Source organism: Acanthochromis polyacanthus, chromosome 12 (assembly GCF_021347895.1).
Source record: "Acanthochromis polyacanthus isolate Apoly-LR-REF ecotype Palm Island chromosome 12, KAUST_Apoly_ChrSc, whole genome shotgun sequence".
NCBI classification, from domain to species: domain Eukaryota; kingdom Metazoa; phylum Chordata; class Actinopteri; family Pomacentridae; genus Acanthochromis; species Acanthochromis polyacanthus.
The window spans coordinates 16,153,950-16,169,858 of NC_067124.1; the positions used below are offsets into that span (position 1 = coordinate 16,153,950).

The following is a 15,909-nucleotide window of genomic DNA, read 5'->3' on the forward strand; positions in this document are numbered from 1 at the left end:
GGAACCAAATGAAGAAGCCAAAACCAACAACGATGTATTGAATATCTCTGCAATGCGATGTTTTGTTGTGAAACCTCTAGTCCTGGCATTTATGTGGATGCTCTTTTGGTGCACACCAGCTGCCTAAATGTTACTGCTCCACATCCAACCAAAGAGGCCTATAGAGGATCTTCCAGAACAAGCCCAGTTTACTGAGGACCCCAAAAGCTAGAGCACCCAAAGACCCCATTGCCAAATGATGACCAATCATGTCGTGATTGGTCAGAGCAATTAAACACGGATTTTGGGGACTGATTTAAATAATATACAACAAAACAACTTCTCACGCATCTTTGATTTTTAGTGTATAAAAAGAAACATGCAAAAATGTGCAATGGTGCATCTGGATCTGGAAAGAACACGTGAGGACCAAAAGCTGTGTGCTAAAGCTTATTGTGCTAGTACCATGTAGATATACCAAAACAAGTGATTTAAAAAGCTTCAAATAAGAGATATTAGGGGTGTAACGAATAAAAAAATCAAAAATAATAAAAATGGCGAAATAAAATTCAAAAACACATGAAATAAAAGCACGAAATAAAAAACCGCGAAGGGGCACACGCACCACTGAGACTGATGATTTTTTTTTGAAAATATTTTATTTTCAGGATTTTCAAATATTTATACAAAAGGCAAAATGAAAAAAAAGATGAAAAAACAGCAAAACAGAAGACAACAACACAGAAGAGCTGCCAGATGAAGTTACCAACTTAAAGAAATACAGTATTATTAATGGGTACGTGGTCAGATGTCACGGAAATGCCAATAAAGTATACATATATCTACATATACACACATACACACACACACACACATATATATATATATATATATATATATATATATATATATATATATATATATATATATATATATATATATATATATACATGCATGCATACTGTATATACTGAGTTTAGAATAATAAAAAAAAGTCAAAACAATTATTTGCTTTTCAGACAGTCAATGAATGGGCCCCATATGTCCAGGAATTTGCTTTGAGATTTTGATTTACAGAAGCGAATCCTTTCCATTTGGATAGTCATTATCATTTCGTTGAGCCATCTCTGAAAGCAAGGGGGAGTAGGGGTTTTCCAAACCAGAGGAATTATCTTCTTTGCAGCAACCATGCCAATCATTAGGGCCTGCTGTATCTCAGGTGAGTATCTAAGGGCAGTCTTTGAGCGCCCAAAGAGTGCCAGCTCTGGATCAGGGGAAATGTCCAAGCCATAGGCCTTACTAAACCACTGAAAAATCTCACACCAAAATGTATGCAGTTGAAAACACAACCAGAAAAGATGCAATAAAGACCCCTCTGCATCTATCACATAATGGAGAAAGTGAAGGGTAGATTTTATGGAGTTTGGACTTTGAATAATGCAGGCGATGCATAACTTTGAATTGAATCAACCTGTATCTCACGTTGATAGAACACGTGTGGATTCTAGTCAAAGCCTCAGACCAGATATCATTAGAGACTTCAAACTCCAGTTCATTCGACCAAGCTTCTTTAAGGTGATCAGAGACTGATGATTTTTGACCTTCCTCGCCTACCGTAGCAAAACACTCGCTTCAAAACAGAGGAAGACGAGGTTGAGGAATTAGCTGACGCTCCTTCGTCAAATAAATCGGTTGTGTGGACCTATTTTGGCTTTCTTTGTAAATGACGAGAGAACGGTGAGAAGATTGCGGATAAAATAAAAACCGTGTGCGAAATGTGCTGCTTCAGTTCACCGTATACTGCGGCAAGTACAACTAGTTCACAGTTCAGACATTTATAGGTCTAGACTGCAGCTCCTAGGACTGCTATTTGTTTTCCATTTCATTCAAGAATGTAGTTATCCTGATTATTACAACAACAAAGAACTTTTTTATTGAGATTTTATGTTTGTATTTGCACTGTAGTCTAAATAAAGGGAACAAACGATAATTTTGTTTATTTTTTCAAAGAGCAGTTATTTTGTACTGATGCAGCATTATTTTTGTATGTCTGCATAAGGAAGAAAATGAGATTTTTGTATAACTTCCTACTGTTGGGGATTTTCTTTAATCTTTATGTCATATCGTGAGTATTTCGTATAGTGAGCCCTGTTTCGTATTTCGTATCGTTTCATGAGTTGACCATTTCGTCACACCTCTAAGAGATATTATGTAGTTACTGATGTCATTCAGAAAAGTGTCCATTATCCTTTCATCACATGCTATTGTCTGTCGATTCTGAGACAATACATTACCTACTTTAAGGATCTCTTTAAATCGATCAGGTGAAAAAAACACGATCAGACCCATGGTAAAGGTAGTATATAGATTGATGGATGGACGTCAGCAGTTTAACATTACGCCGGCTCTCTAAATGTGATATATTCTCAGTTTTGGTTGTTTCATTAAGAAATAGAGCGAGTCAATCCAGACACAACTCTCAAATGGGGATTACAACAGTGCTGATAAAGTTGCTGTTACACTCAGTACTCTGAGTTAGATCCTATTCAAAGCAATCTCCTGCAGACAGAGAGGTGATTCAGTGCCATTATTACTGCCACACACTGACCACCAGGGCAGAACCCCAAAAAGAGAACAATCTTATAATGGCGGTGACAGCTGAGTCACTGCAGTGGCGCTGCGCTACACACGCTGATTATGGACTTGACTTTGAATTACACGACACAGCTAAGTGTGGCGGATTTTAAGGATCTTAAAGGTTGAGCGCTGTGGCAGGAACAGGCCACAGCAGAAACCTGCAAGAACACAGAGGTGGTGATGAAAACTGCCTCCAGGCTGTGCCGTAGGAGCGAAGAACAGAGGAAGCGTCTATTTCTTGTGTGCATCAGTGACAGGTGCACACATAGACACCCACACGTGTACAGTACACAGAAATATTGACACCGACTCGTGCACAAAGGCAGACACACACATGCAGCTCAATAGGTGGCCTGACAGAAGTGGTTCATTGTGCATGAGTGCTCCTAAAATTTCACTGTGTTGCATCAGCCAGCGCAATGTTTTTTTGCTAAATTAGTTTGCCCTTGTTTCCTAGACCAAATGACGCAGTGGGGAGTGCAGTGCAAATGACACTTAGATGCCACATTTAAAGTCAATAAATAGATATAATATGACACGCATGATCGATTTAATAGATTGCTTAAAAAAATATTCTTTCCCGTTGAGTAATCATTTGCTTCGTGTGTTTTCTGTGGTGTAATATCATTAAAGTATGCATGACAAAACATATACAAATATGTATATTTGGTGTAAAAATGCAGTTGAATTTATCCGAAAGCATTTGTGCGATTGTACAGCGATGTTAATGATGCTTTTGAGCATTGTTAGTGTCTGACACTCACTTGGATTGTTTCACCAATTAAATAATTAATCATTTCATTACTTATTCATTTATTTGTTCATATATTTACCCATTTCATCAGTCATTCATTGAATCATGTAATGTGATACAAAGACTTTAATATCGTCATAAATTAATTACATTTTTGGGCGACTCAACAGTTTGCAGCTACAACAAATTACTACTTTTTTGTTTTATTAGTAGTATTATTCATCATTCACAGTGGATTCGGACATTTGAGCAATGTTTTTTTTCTCGCGCCGGCAGTGTCGTATATCTGCCTGTTTTGTGTTGACAGAGACACATCTGCAGTCACAGATTAACACTGATAAATTTGACTCGGTATTTTTAATGGCTCTTAAGCATAGAACAAGCCTCATTATGTTTGTTGAGTAAACACAAGCGGGTCATGCATGCATTACTCACCTGTCATCTTTTATTCACGAGTGTAAAAGCATCACAAATGCTGCTCCGAAACAAATATTCGTATTTGTTCTACTAACATGTCAAGCAGCCTGATTATTGAGCAGTTCGAGTGACCAAGCAGCAGAGTAAATAACAATGTGACTGACAGCTCCAATATTCTTCATGTATTTACTTTGCAGATCAGCGTCAGTGTACTGCAGCATTGTAAGTTTATCTGCATCGTTCTGGCATTAAAAAAAAGGTATCAGGCAAAATGTATTCAGGAGTTTGTACCAACACATAAAAAGTCATATCAAACGCAACATAAACCCAACAACATAACAAGCAAGTTCTCTCCCTGCAGTGGTGTATTGTGGTACAAAAGCACGCGTTGTGTTTGTATCTATGTACGTTATCAAAAAGTTCGGGTTCTTGGATGTAGGTGATCGCTGGCACTGTAAATGTTTCATCATTCATCCTGCCTCCTGTCTCGGCAAATAAAAAAATAAAACATGTTTTCTTTAAAAATCTTAGAGAAAGCAAAAAAATAAATAAAAATATTCTGCTGCTTGTGTGCATGCTGAGATGCACGTATACATATGCACAGTGCACACGCACACACACACACACACAACCACACACATGCACACGCTGCTGTCAGGCCTGCTTTCTTCAGTGAAGTTGCTAACTGTGGCTTTCATCATTGTAAAGAGAATGTGTGCAGGGCAGAGTAACACTCACATGCACAGCCACTGAATTAGGCCCAACCCCTGCTGGTATTTTTATCTATTGGATTTTTTTTTCTCTTTCTTTTTTTTGGTTCCAAAAGATTTTGTCTGATAGATAGTTTGGGTGATGCTGTTCTTGTATTGTCTTTAATCTCCTCTTGCACCATATGCTGCATGGAACGTTCTTTCTTCTGCACATCATACGCTGCTTTATTCTTGTCTGGTGTTGACTGCAAAACTTTGGTCTAGATTCTATTCTATTCTATTCTATTCTATTCTATTCTATTCTATTCTGTGGCAACGCCAAGGAAAATACCACAAACTGTTATAGACACATATAGATTAAACCTTCACCCTTTCTCAGATATTCTTTTTTTCCCAGAGTTGTGGTGAGCTTTCTACCTTCACACACCTCTGTGTTTAATTTGTTTGTGCTGTCTTTTCTCCTTTTAATCTCTTCCTTTTCTTTTGTTTTTGTGATCTCTTTCCATCCTGCTCCCCTGTTACTGTACATGCTCCTCACTTTAGTGCTGTATCGAATGTGTCTGTCGTATTCTGACCACCCTGTTGTTTGCTGCATTTTTAGTATCTTCGCATCAGGTGCAGTGAGTGACAGTTATTGGTCTGGTGTCAGTGGTTCAGGCTCAGGCGTTACCTCTGTTTAAGGCTGATCTCATTTCCTGCACACTTCCTCTGTGGGGTTAACGGCTGGCAGGCCTGTGCACATCCTGGCTGAGGTACATAAGAGGGAAAATGAAACACTTCTGGCAGCTAACAAGTGGAAAGTGACACGTATGCAGTGGCATTCCTCGGAGTAATTGCTTTATAAGTCTAATTAATTAGCGATAACAGGTGTCATACAGCACTATACAGCTTTGATAGCAATAATTCTTCCTTAATTGTCTCATACAATCCGTCGTTTCTCATCCTCTGCTCTTCTAGGTGTCTGAGCGCTACAGTAGTTGAGTTAGTTCAAAAGAAGTGCATGTGGCATCATTCTTTGCTTCGTAGTTTTTATGTAGCTTTGCAAATAAGCATTTCACACAGCTGAGGAGGAGGAGGTGGTATAAACAACACAAGAAACATGTGCATTTGGATGCAAGTTATTTGTAGAATGCGAAAATTGGTGCCATTACTCAAATGATTCACTTCCTCCAGAAAATTATAGAACGGCAGCAGAAAGCTTTATTTTGCATGTGCTGTTTAATGGTCAGGAATACCTGTCTTAACTTTCAGCCTTTTTAAAATTACTCTGATGTTGTTTCGCAACAAGAAAGAGGCTGCTGCTGGAGTGAAAAACAAGAGGTGAATTGGGCGTTGAAGAGCAGGATGGTGACGTCCTGGCTACAGTTCAAAAATGAGAGGTTTCAGATTAAATATATATCGGACACATATGGCCTATGCAGACTGTTCTATGACTTAGAGTTTAACTAAACTTATTATGAAGTGAATGTGGAGCATATGTTTACTACTTCACTTAAGCTGCACTTTCTTCTGCGCTTGCTCTGTTTTACCAGATATTGTTAATAAAACAGGAACTTGTCTCATTAAGCATACAAACTTTATGTTCATATTAGTTTGTATGATACTGCACATGTCTGTTTGTACGTCCATAAAAAACAGTGCTCCTATTTTTTAACTGATTTGATGTTTCAAGCACAATATTACCCGGATAGCAGCTGAACCACAGCAGGTGTTGGACTGAGGTGATGTCGGAGGTGGATTCTTTCTTTGAGAATCTCAGTCTCTGATAGAATAACTGTAAAGCAGAAAGTGTGACAAACTGCCCAAGAACATAATGAAGTCATTTTGATCATTTAGATTCACACCATGCATGCGTGCCACTGAGTAACAAATTATTTATTCAGTGCTATTCAATAACACTTAAATTGCATTAATTTCCATAGAAACAGCATAAATGGACATTGAAGTGAAATCATTTAGCCTGTTATTCTGTACTCAGGGTCATTTTCAGCTTGGCTTGAATTTTCAATCTAATGTGTATCTCAAACCTTTACATCTCTTGTGAAAGCTCTTTTCATTTCCCTTTTCTGTTTTATACTGAGACATTTCGGTTTTGAAAAGTCTCATTAGCATGCTGTACTGTGAAATATACCATTTGCACTGTAATGATATGTCCCAAAGTCTTTGATTTTCCTGCCTACAGACTGACTGGGGGCCTAGCAAAGGGAAAGGAAGTGCGATAAACTGCTCATGGAAAATATCGGAAGGGCTCTCTGACCACTGGAGCTGGGTTTAATGTGCAGTAACCACAGACAGAGATGGAGGGAGGCAGATAGGGAGGCCTCTAAACTGATATGTGACAGCTCCAACCCTTCTTCCTTAGTTTTCTGGCTTGAAATGTGCTTTATTATATAAAGAAAACATTCTTTTCTGAGTGTTTTCCTAAATGGCAAATTATATACGACTGGCCCCAGCATTTAAAGCTGTTAATTAGCCATGCCAGCAGAGGTGCTCAAGGGACAGAACTGCTCGGTCAGTCCACCACTTTGGTCCAGACTTAAATCAAATTGTCAAGGTTTGAATGGATTGCCATGAACTTCGCTGCAGACATGCGTGGCTCCCAGAGGAATAACCCAATAGTTTTGGGGTTTTATTGAAGCTATAAATGTTAGATAATGCCCTGTTAAAGCAATTGTCCAAGGCTTTTCCAGCTAGCAGGTAACCAGATTAAATATTAAATGCAAATACAGACACTACAAACTTGTTTAATTACAAAAAAAAAAGTCTTTATGGACTGTGAAGTCAATAAAAGCAAACCACATAATTGTAGATGACTTACTATAAGGTGGGTTCTGTAATTACAGGTCAGGCGTGAAAATAAAGAAGCTAAACACAAATGTATTGTAAAACGAGGCTTCAGGGATGATTTACACACCTCAGACCTTGTGGCCAGAAGTAAGACACTTTTCATATAAAGTCTCTACCATTATTATCACAGCACACTGCAGAAAGCTTCTCCTCTCTGAGCTATTTAAAGAGCTTCAACACGCAGGTCTGGAGGAGAAAGGAACTCTTTCCTCTTGATGCTGCAGACACCCTCAGCAGCTTCACTATTCCCACACTGCTTTTATACTGTCCTCTGACAAGTGTAGTTCCATGTTTTCATGAGTCTGTTGAGTAACCATTAAAATCCTTTATCCAACATTATATTACCTAGATTTTTCACAGAACAATACAATATTCATTAAGAATTTATGTTGTGATGATAAAAGTGGAACTCTTCACATATATTGTCAGGAGAGCGCTCCAGTCGAGTATATTTCTCCTCAGAGTTTTGTATATTGTATGAGTACATGCCCTTAATATCATCTTTGTTCCCCTGTGATGAAGTTACGATCACTGTTTCTCAAGGCACACAATGCACGTACATGAAAATGTAATTGTATCACACTTGTAGTTGCACCAGATACATTGTTCCAAATGTGTGTTTTCTCAAATCCACATACATGAAAATCTACAAGGTAAAAGCTCCGTAAAAGAACATGCAAACTCCATGGCAGTGTCCCTGCATCATGCGGTTATAATAAACTGGTTGGCATTACAGAGGCTATTACAAACATATCATTGTCAAAAAAGAACATAAACTTACTGTACAACTCATAAAAAATTATATCAGTCCATATTTAATGTCAAACTTCTTTTCAGGCAGAGGCAGTTGTGAAATATGGCGACTGTGTACCTGACTGATGTGAAAGCACAACCTCAGATTCTAATTTAGACTCACCAGATGCTGCCATTATCCCCAAAGTCAAATACTTTCCTCACGACGAGGAACAATTAGAAGTCACCTTATATGAGAGAAATATGCATAATTTAGCGGTTACAGATTCTCAAAAACACCGACAGGTTTCGTCTTTCTCCTTGTTTTCTTTTTGTCTCCAGCAAGCTGTTGTCCTCTTCATCTTCCATTTTCATGCAGGATTCTTTGTAGATCTGCCCCGAACAGACAAATACTGCAGACGGAGAGCACAATTGGAGACCTGCATGTAGACGTAAACACTACAGTTTTCATTTTTGTTCAGTGACGTTTTTGATAAACACAGAAAGAGAGAACTAGTAGAAACGTGTTTGTTTTTACACCGAAATATTCTGAACTTTTCACTCCTGATGAAATATGTGGGGGTTCCTGTGATGTGATGATGTTCTCATGATAGATGCACATCACCACAGATATGTTGTATATTTCTAATATATTTACAGCTCTTCCTTTAGCAGCCAGATAAATTTCACTAATAACTTGTGCCCATCCGCGGCTGCTATATTTGTCTAGATTTGGGAGATTCTCAGCTTTATTTTGAAGGAATTTAGGTTCCTTTATGCCAGTATTAAGAAGAGGCCACAACTGCACAACACAAGCTCTTGCCAAATTCCACTGCTAGTGTCTCCCTCACATGTACTTATCTTCCACCGCTAGCTGACCATAAAAACCAACCCCTAACTGCCATCCTTAGCACCCTGAACTGCTGCTGGCAGAATAAAAGCATTAACCACAGGGCCAGCTCTGCTTATGGAAGGTCTGCATCTTAGAGGATCTTGTTTCAGGGTCCCTGATGTTGTTTTCACTGCCAACATAGATATATATAATAGCTACATTGGACACAGTATAAAATGTACATTTTTCACAAGAAACGCTGTAAAATTGTGAAATGCTGACTTTTTTGGGGCTTTGTTTGTTCTATTGGCATGTATCCACATCACATGACTCTTAAATTTTATTTCCTTTTGCACAGAACAAAGCAACAAAGTTCATATTTTGAGGCTAGAGGAGTGAAAACAGGATTTTTAAGCCAGGAGATCAGTGCTTGACATTCATATGGGAACAGTGTTTTAGTGTATTATTTTTACTTTTGTTTTCAGTCACTGTTTGGCGCCACAAAACTACTTGGTTTAGTTTATGTGAGGAGCTTGATTTAGGTTAAAATACACCCCTGCAAATGCTAAATACGCAAGAAAACCTGAATGGTCCTTGTATAGCGTCGGCATGAAGTTAATATGTTTCTCGCTGTAGCTGTGGCATATTTTAGTTGATGTTTGGGCTGCCACCAGATAAAAATGATTAGCAAACATTTTCTGACACTGTATTTGTGCTACACATAAAGTCTTGGCCTATTTTCTTCAGACAGGAAATCTTAAAAGAAAAAAAAAAGGAATTCTGGGACACTCATTGTGGGCTCATTACTCAGCATACTGGAAAGCGTAAGGTATACCCTGAAACAAGTCTGAGTGTCAATGTGAAATGAAAAGAGCCTCATAAATCACCACTCTTTAATACTATGTCATTAAAAAAAGGCCTGACATATAAATCACTAGTTGTCTGCATTATTCCCAGGGGGTATGTGTGCTGTGCACCGTCAGACTGTCTTTCTCCCAACATGTCAGTCTGGCAGACTTCATATCTGGATCACTGTTATTATGACAATCACAACATTTAACAGGTATTTCTGGCACCATTATAAAATATCCAATAGGAAATCAATGTATTGTCAGAGATCTATACATGCGGGGTTATATTTTTAAACTTTAGAATGTACAAGTAGCTGACAGTAGTAGTTAACATGTCTGAATCCCACACACAAAGTGGAATAAATGCAGATTATTAGTGGCTTTGATATAGTTACAGGCTTGTATCACATCAGAATGGAACTGATAATAGTGGAATTACCTGCCATGTGCTCTGGTAGAACGGTGACTGCAACAGCATCAACTGAAAAGAGGAAGAGAAGAAAACAGGATATACTGTTGAAACCATCAAACTGAAATAGTGACAGATATTATGGATTTATGCTTAGAACAGCAATTAGACAAAATTACCCAGCAGACAGTTTCTCTCATATGTCAGACAGTCCGACTATATCAGGGTGTGTCATCCAACAGGGAACATCCCAGCCATGACTCACCATGACACACAGCCACAGAGAGCGTTTGTCTAATGTGCTAGAACTGATGAAAAGTCTTTATGTTTCTGTTCATTATCATATTTCATTAACCGCTTCTTCTAACAGTAAAGTGGAGGAATTGTTGTTGTTCTGCATTTCTACAGTCCCTGTACAGTCACCACCACGATGGCCATAATGGATGAACAACAGCCTTCGGTTTATTCTGAAAACACACGGTTTCTCACTCACATGAGTCTAAACAAGCAAAAACAAAAGCAGCCACAACACAAGTCAACTCGCACAAAGGAGGAGATAACGAGGGCCGTGAAGAAAAAGACACATTCTGACAAGAGAAAGGAGAGAAAAAAACCCAAATTAAATCACATCCCCATCCTCACTCTTTCTTTCTTTCCATCTCTCTCTCTCCTATTTTCACTCTGTTGCTCTGGTTTTTCATTCTCATTTTTTCGCTGCCTCACTTTCTCTCCGCCACCCCCTCCATTCTTTCTGTCAGTCGCTGCCTCTCTCTCTGAGCAGACAGGCAGAGACAGGGAGACTGTTGTTGTGCTTGCAGTCTGACACTATCAGCTCATAAATCCCTGTCAACAGCTTGTATGTCTCCTCTCCTCCCTCCCTCCTCCCTCCCTCTTTCTCTCCTGCCTCCCCCTTCCTCCCTCCCAAGCACTGGTGAAGGAGTGGAGGAACCCGGTGACCTGCCAGCCGGCGCTTGACTGGCAAAACCACTCCGACACAGACATAAACACACACGTTCAGGGGAAAAAGAAACACACATAGGCCGACGAACATGGTTATAGATGGGTTGAGGATAGGTTGTGGAGATAGTGCAGGACTCATGCATGCTCATGCATTGAGTTTGTCATGCCCTACACTTTTGCACTTATAAAAAAAACACATAAAGCAAAGAAAACTGTAATGTACTGGCAGCTGAGGTGTCAAAAAAGCACTGTGTATTGACAGAAAATGCCCATCTCATATGTAAAATGCATTTTGCCGTCTTGATTTGACATAAGGTTATGTTTGTTTTTGACTGTTTAACATTTAATGAAGAATATTAAGATTCAGGTATCAACTTTTAATATCTGAAATTACTTCACACATTAAGATTATGACCATAAAAACATAGATTGATAGACTTTTTGTCACTTTAAGACTCACTGACCTATAAAGAATACAGACCCTGTTCATAGTAAAGTCACTAATATGTAAAAGGTAATAGATACTAGCCATAATGTACCTTTATGCGAATTGAAGTTTGTCTACTTTTTAAAGACAGACATGACATACTGTTCCTTTTTCTGCCTATAGATAGATAGATAGATAGATAGATAGATAGATAGATAGATGGTGTTTTTCTATCTCCTCTCTCCCCCTTCCTTCCTCTCTACCTCCCTGTCTTTCTTTCCCTCAGGCGATGTTTGCCGGCAGACAGTCGTCACTGACAAGGGCTTCCTGTGGTTAGGGGTAAACACCTGGGTAATGAGGCCACGCTGCACAACAACCTGACAAAGAACACACCAAGATCCACAGCCCTCACTCACTGATACATACTGCAGATTCACAATCAGGTCACGCAGGGGCTCACACACACACACTTACACAAGCAAAGACATGCATGCAATCAAACACAGCCGCACGTGCATATGCTTGGCTCCGGCTGCTAAACAAGCACTGAGCCAAAGCAGCCGTGTCAGCCAAAAACACTCGACACCCACATTTGACTGTACAGTTAAAGGCACGCTGTATTTGATGTGAGGGGGAACGAACTGAAGTCGAGCTTCTTTTCCATTTCTTCGCCGTCACTAATAGTTTATTCTCCAAACTTAGAAACAAGTCTCGCTCCGAGTGCTGTCGAGGAGACACTCAGCTTGAACAATTTGCAGTATGTCAGAAACCCCGACTGACAGCGACGCAAGGTTGTGCTGTGGTGAAATGTGGAGCTGCCTGTCTGACTGCAGAGGCACAAACAGGACTGTTTTTTCCACGACGGGGCAACTTAATGACCCAAACCTGAACTTGCGCCTGTTGTCCTGAAAGGTGCTGCTGCTGCTGCTGCTGTTGTTGTTTGTTTCCAGTCTCCCAGTTCCTGGAGCTGTATTTCAGCACCTTCCAGGAGATGTTCGTGACTCAGGTTGCAGATAGCAGGGAGGGGGGAGTGGTGGTCGCTCACACAGCTGCTAGCCTGTAATTTGTCAATCAGCTGTCACGAGCCAATGTGTTGTCACATCTCAACTATTAGCAACTGTCTGTGTAAAACATACCATAAAACAAACTGGTTTTATGTGTGAAGAGGGACTACAGGGGGAGCAGTCGTATCTCTGAGAGCTCAACAAGTGTTTGATATCGCTGGTATTGTCTCACTGACAGATTTCATGCTACTTAACAGATCATTAGATTCTCATTAGTGGAAAAGCAGCTTAATGCTCTTGGAGTGTTTTATGATCCATTTAAAGGAGGATCCACTGACCAACCTCTCGGCCTTATGCACACATCACCTATGGCTTGATAAATAAGTGTGTCAGAGTGGCACGAGAGCAAGTTTCATTTTGATGTTTAATGATGATCCTAATGCTCTTGTCAGACGTAAATGACTAATCTAAAGATAAGAAAAGTTGCTCTGTACATTTCCTGACTCTCTGGACTTTTTCACACCTGAGGAAACTTTGTGTTCCACAAAAAGAACAGCTATTGATTTGTTGGAAAGTGCACATTTTCACCTTTGTAAGAGCCAGCACTTGCGTTGTATTAATATAAATACATCCTTGATCTATCTACATACTGGAAGCACAAAGATTAAAGTGACCATGTGGGTGGATTTGGCAGCATTTTATTCCTCCTCCTATTCAACCCTGTCTTATAAAAATATGCTCCTATACAATAAACTGCGTTTAAGTTAAGAGAAAGGCATATTTTCTCCACAAAATGGTGTATTAGGGAGCATATCTATTATCAAAGAGCATTTTAAAGGTAGAATGCATAAGTCAGATACAGATTCAACTTTCCTTTAACTCCCTGTTTGTTTTGGGCGACAAACCCATCTGTCTAGAAATAGGAAAATATCATAATTTGGGTTAAAATCTGATTCGTTTCACAACATGTCTGAAGATTCTCCTCCATTTTCTGGGTTGCCACGGTGACAAAGCTGAAAAAAATGTGACAGTAAAGCCCTAAAATAAATTGCTAAGTGAAACTGGCTGCGTCACAAACTGACGTAATCCAGTGTTTCCCTCAGAATGTAACTGAGAATGCAGTTTAATTGTATGGGGATGGGTTTTTTTTTGGAGACTTTAAGATGTATTCAGAGCTTTGAGGCAAAATTGTCAATTTCCTTATCATCTGCACTCAGTAGTTCATCTCATGCCACTCTTATGTCTTCTGATGACAGAATTACATCTTTCTGCTTTGCCGCCTCACTGTATTGTGTGCTTATCAAAGCTTGAAGAACAGTCTCTGTCAGAAGCATGGAGCGCAAGTGATTCAGTCAAGAATCATGTTGGTGCGTTACTGCTGGACACCTCGACAGTCTGCATCTTATGTGTCAGAGCAATGACCAGGGGGAAGCCTGCGGTGAATCATCAGTCCTGCAGACCAGCACAGTCTGTGAGAGATTTGAATTCTGCAAACGTTTAAATGTCCAAAGCACGTAAATGCAGTGAACAGAAACACCATTTACACTGTAGGTGCTGCTGTATGCGACAGGATCAGGCCACGTGTCTGTGCTGGTGTGTGCGTGGTCCACACATGTCTGTGTGTGCAAAGGAAATGGCTGACAGTGAAAAATGTAACCAATTCGAATTTTAATTGCCAATGAAAAAAAAGGCCTCAGTATTTATGGGTTCTGGGTCCCTTATCACAATTAAAAAGTGTTTTAACATGACTGCAACCCTTTGAAGTTAGATTAGCAGCAATATTGAAGAGATCAGCTCCAGCTTTGAACAATAGAAACCAAATAGGGAAAAGAAATTATTTAACAGAGCCAAAGGTAATGCTGCCTGTTCCTTGTCTCTCTTTTTTTCCCTTCATGCTATTTTTGATAGATTTTCTTGTGTGTAATCTCTCTCTTTTCTTTCTTTCTTTTCAACATGAAATTGCTTCAAATGTACTTGGAAAAAAAATCTGCTTGCAGTCCAACCTCAGGACTTGATTGAAGGGAATCAAAGAAGAAAAGGAGAAAAGCTAATTTGACAGCACAATTTGAATTTGAGATCCTTTGTTTTTTTTAGGATTTGAAGCCTGAAGTGACAGGGGAAAAAAAGAAGTTGTAAACAGGCGCATCTGCTGAAGAACTCAGAGAGTCCACACCTTGACTGTAAAGATCTGAAAATCCAGCAAGTTTGCATCACAGAAATCTGCAGCACAGCAGAAGACACACATCCACACACAGACAACAGTAAACTTGTGAGTTAAAATTCCCATCATTACGAGAAAAAAATGTTGCCATTCAGTCAGACCTTACATAAGGACATATAAACCCATGGGAAGGCACAGGGCTGGAACTGAGAACGGTGTAATTAGAGAGAAAGAGACGAGACAGAAAAGAGCAAGAGAGCTTCACCCCAGGCACAGAAGCAGGAAGAGAGAAAGGCAAGGAGAGGTGACAAGGTTGAGAAAGAAACTCCAACATCAACCTGAAGGACAGAAAAAGAGCGAAGAACAAGGAGGGCAAAACAGCAAGCAGCTGCCAAGGATTTACATACAGAAAATTATTTATGCAATCAGCTGTAGGAGCACAGAGAGACACAAACAATAAAGGAAAGAGACAGACACGTATTGTATAGTGTTAGAGACAACAAAGAGAGAATGTAAGTCTCACCCTGACAGTCCTGTCTAGACCAGGTGATGTTTCCCAGAGTCTAACTCTGCCACACCTGAGGGAAACAGTAACCGCGTTTACATGCAGGCGCTACTCTCCAGTTACATGAACAGCTTCAGGTTTCTGCTTCCAGGTTATGAGTGACAACTAAACATGTATTACAGGATGATTTTGAGTCTTTGAACTGATAGTCTGAGGAAACTGGCTCTGGCTGGGGCTCCATTTTCTGGCTAACCCATGACTGGAGACTTTGGTCAATCACGTGGCCTTCTTACCCAGATCAGATTTGATAATTAAAAGTCTAGGATGAAAGTCTAGGATGTAGTGGTGAAATGTGGAAAAAACAAGACTTTATCATGAGAGAAAAGAGTTCAAATCCCAGATAGGAGGTGGGTTATATTTTCAGCTTCTAGTGGGATTTTGTTGTTATTGTTGTATGTTTGTTAGTATTTTGTCACCTTTTTTTTTTCCAGATTTCTGGCTATAAGAGCTCTTTGTATGTCTGTTGAAAATCCTACAGTCATGACCCATATTGTGAGCCTGGCCTATGGCATTAAAAAGGTCTCTGTTCCTTTACAGCATTTTTTTTTTTGCTTATTTACTTATTCCATCACGTGTTATATGTGCTTGTGTTTCCTTCTGTCGATGCGGGTATAGTTCCGTGGT

General features: G+C 39.6%; 1 long non-coding RNA gene across 1 annotated transcript in view; it reads right to left on the reverse strand.

Moving 5' to 3' along the window:
• Window positions 1-6,438: 6,438 nt before the first annotated feature.
• LOC110950467 (uncharacterized) overlaps window positions 6,439-15,909 on the reverse strand; it is a 107,484-nt gene continuing 98,013 nt past the window's right edge. Inside the window, exons 6-7 of the long non-coding RNA XR_007945647.1 lie at window positions 10,199-10,240; window positions 6,439-8,516 (exon numbers count right to left, since the gene is read on the reverse strand). This is a non-coding gene — a long non-coding RNA (uncharacterized LOC110950467). The remainder of the gene's footprint in view (window positions 8,517-10,198; window positions 10,241-15,909) is intronic.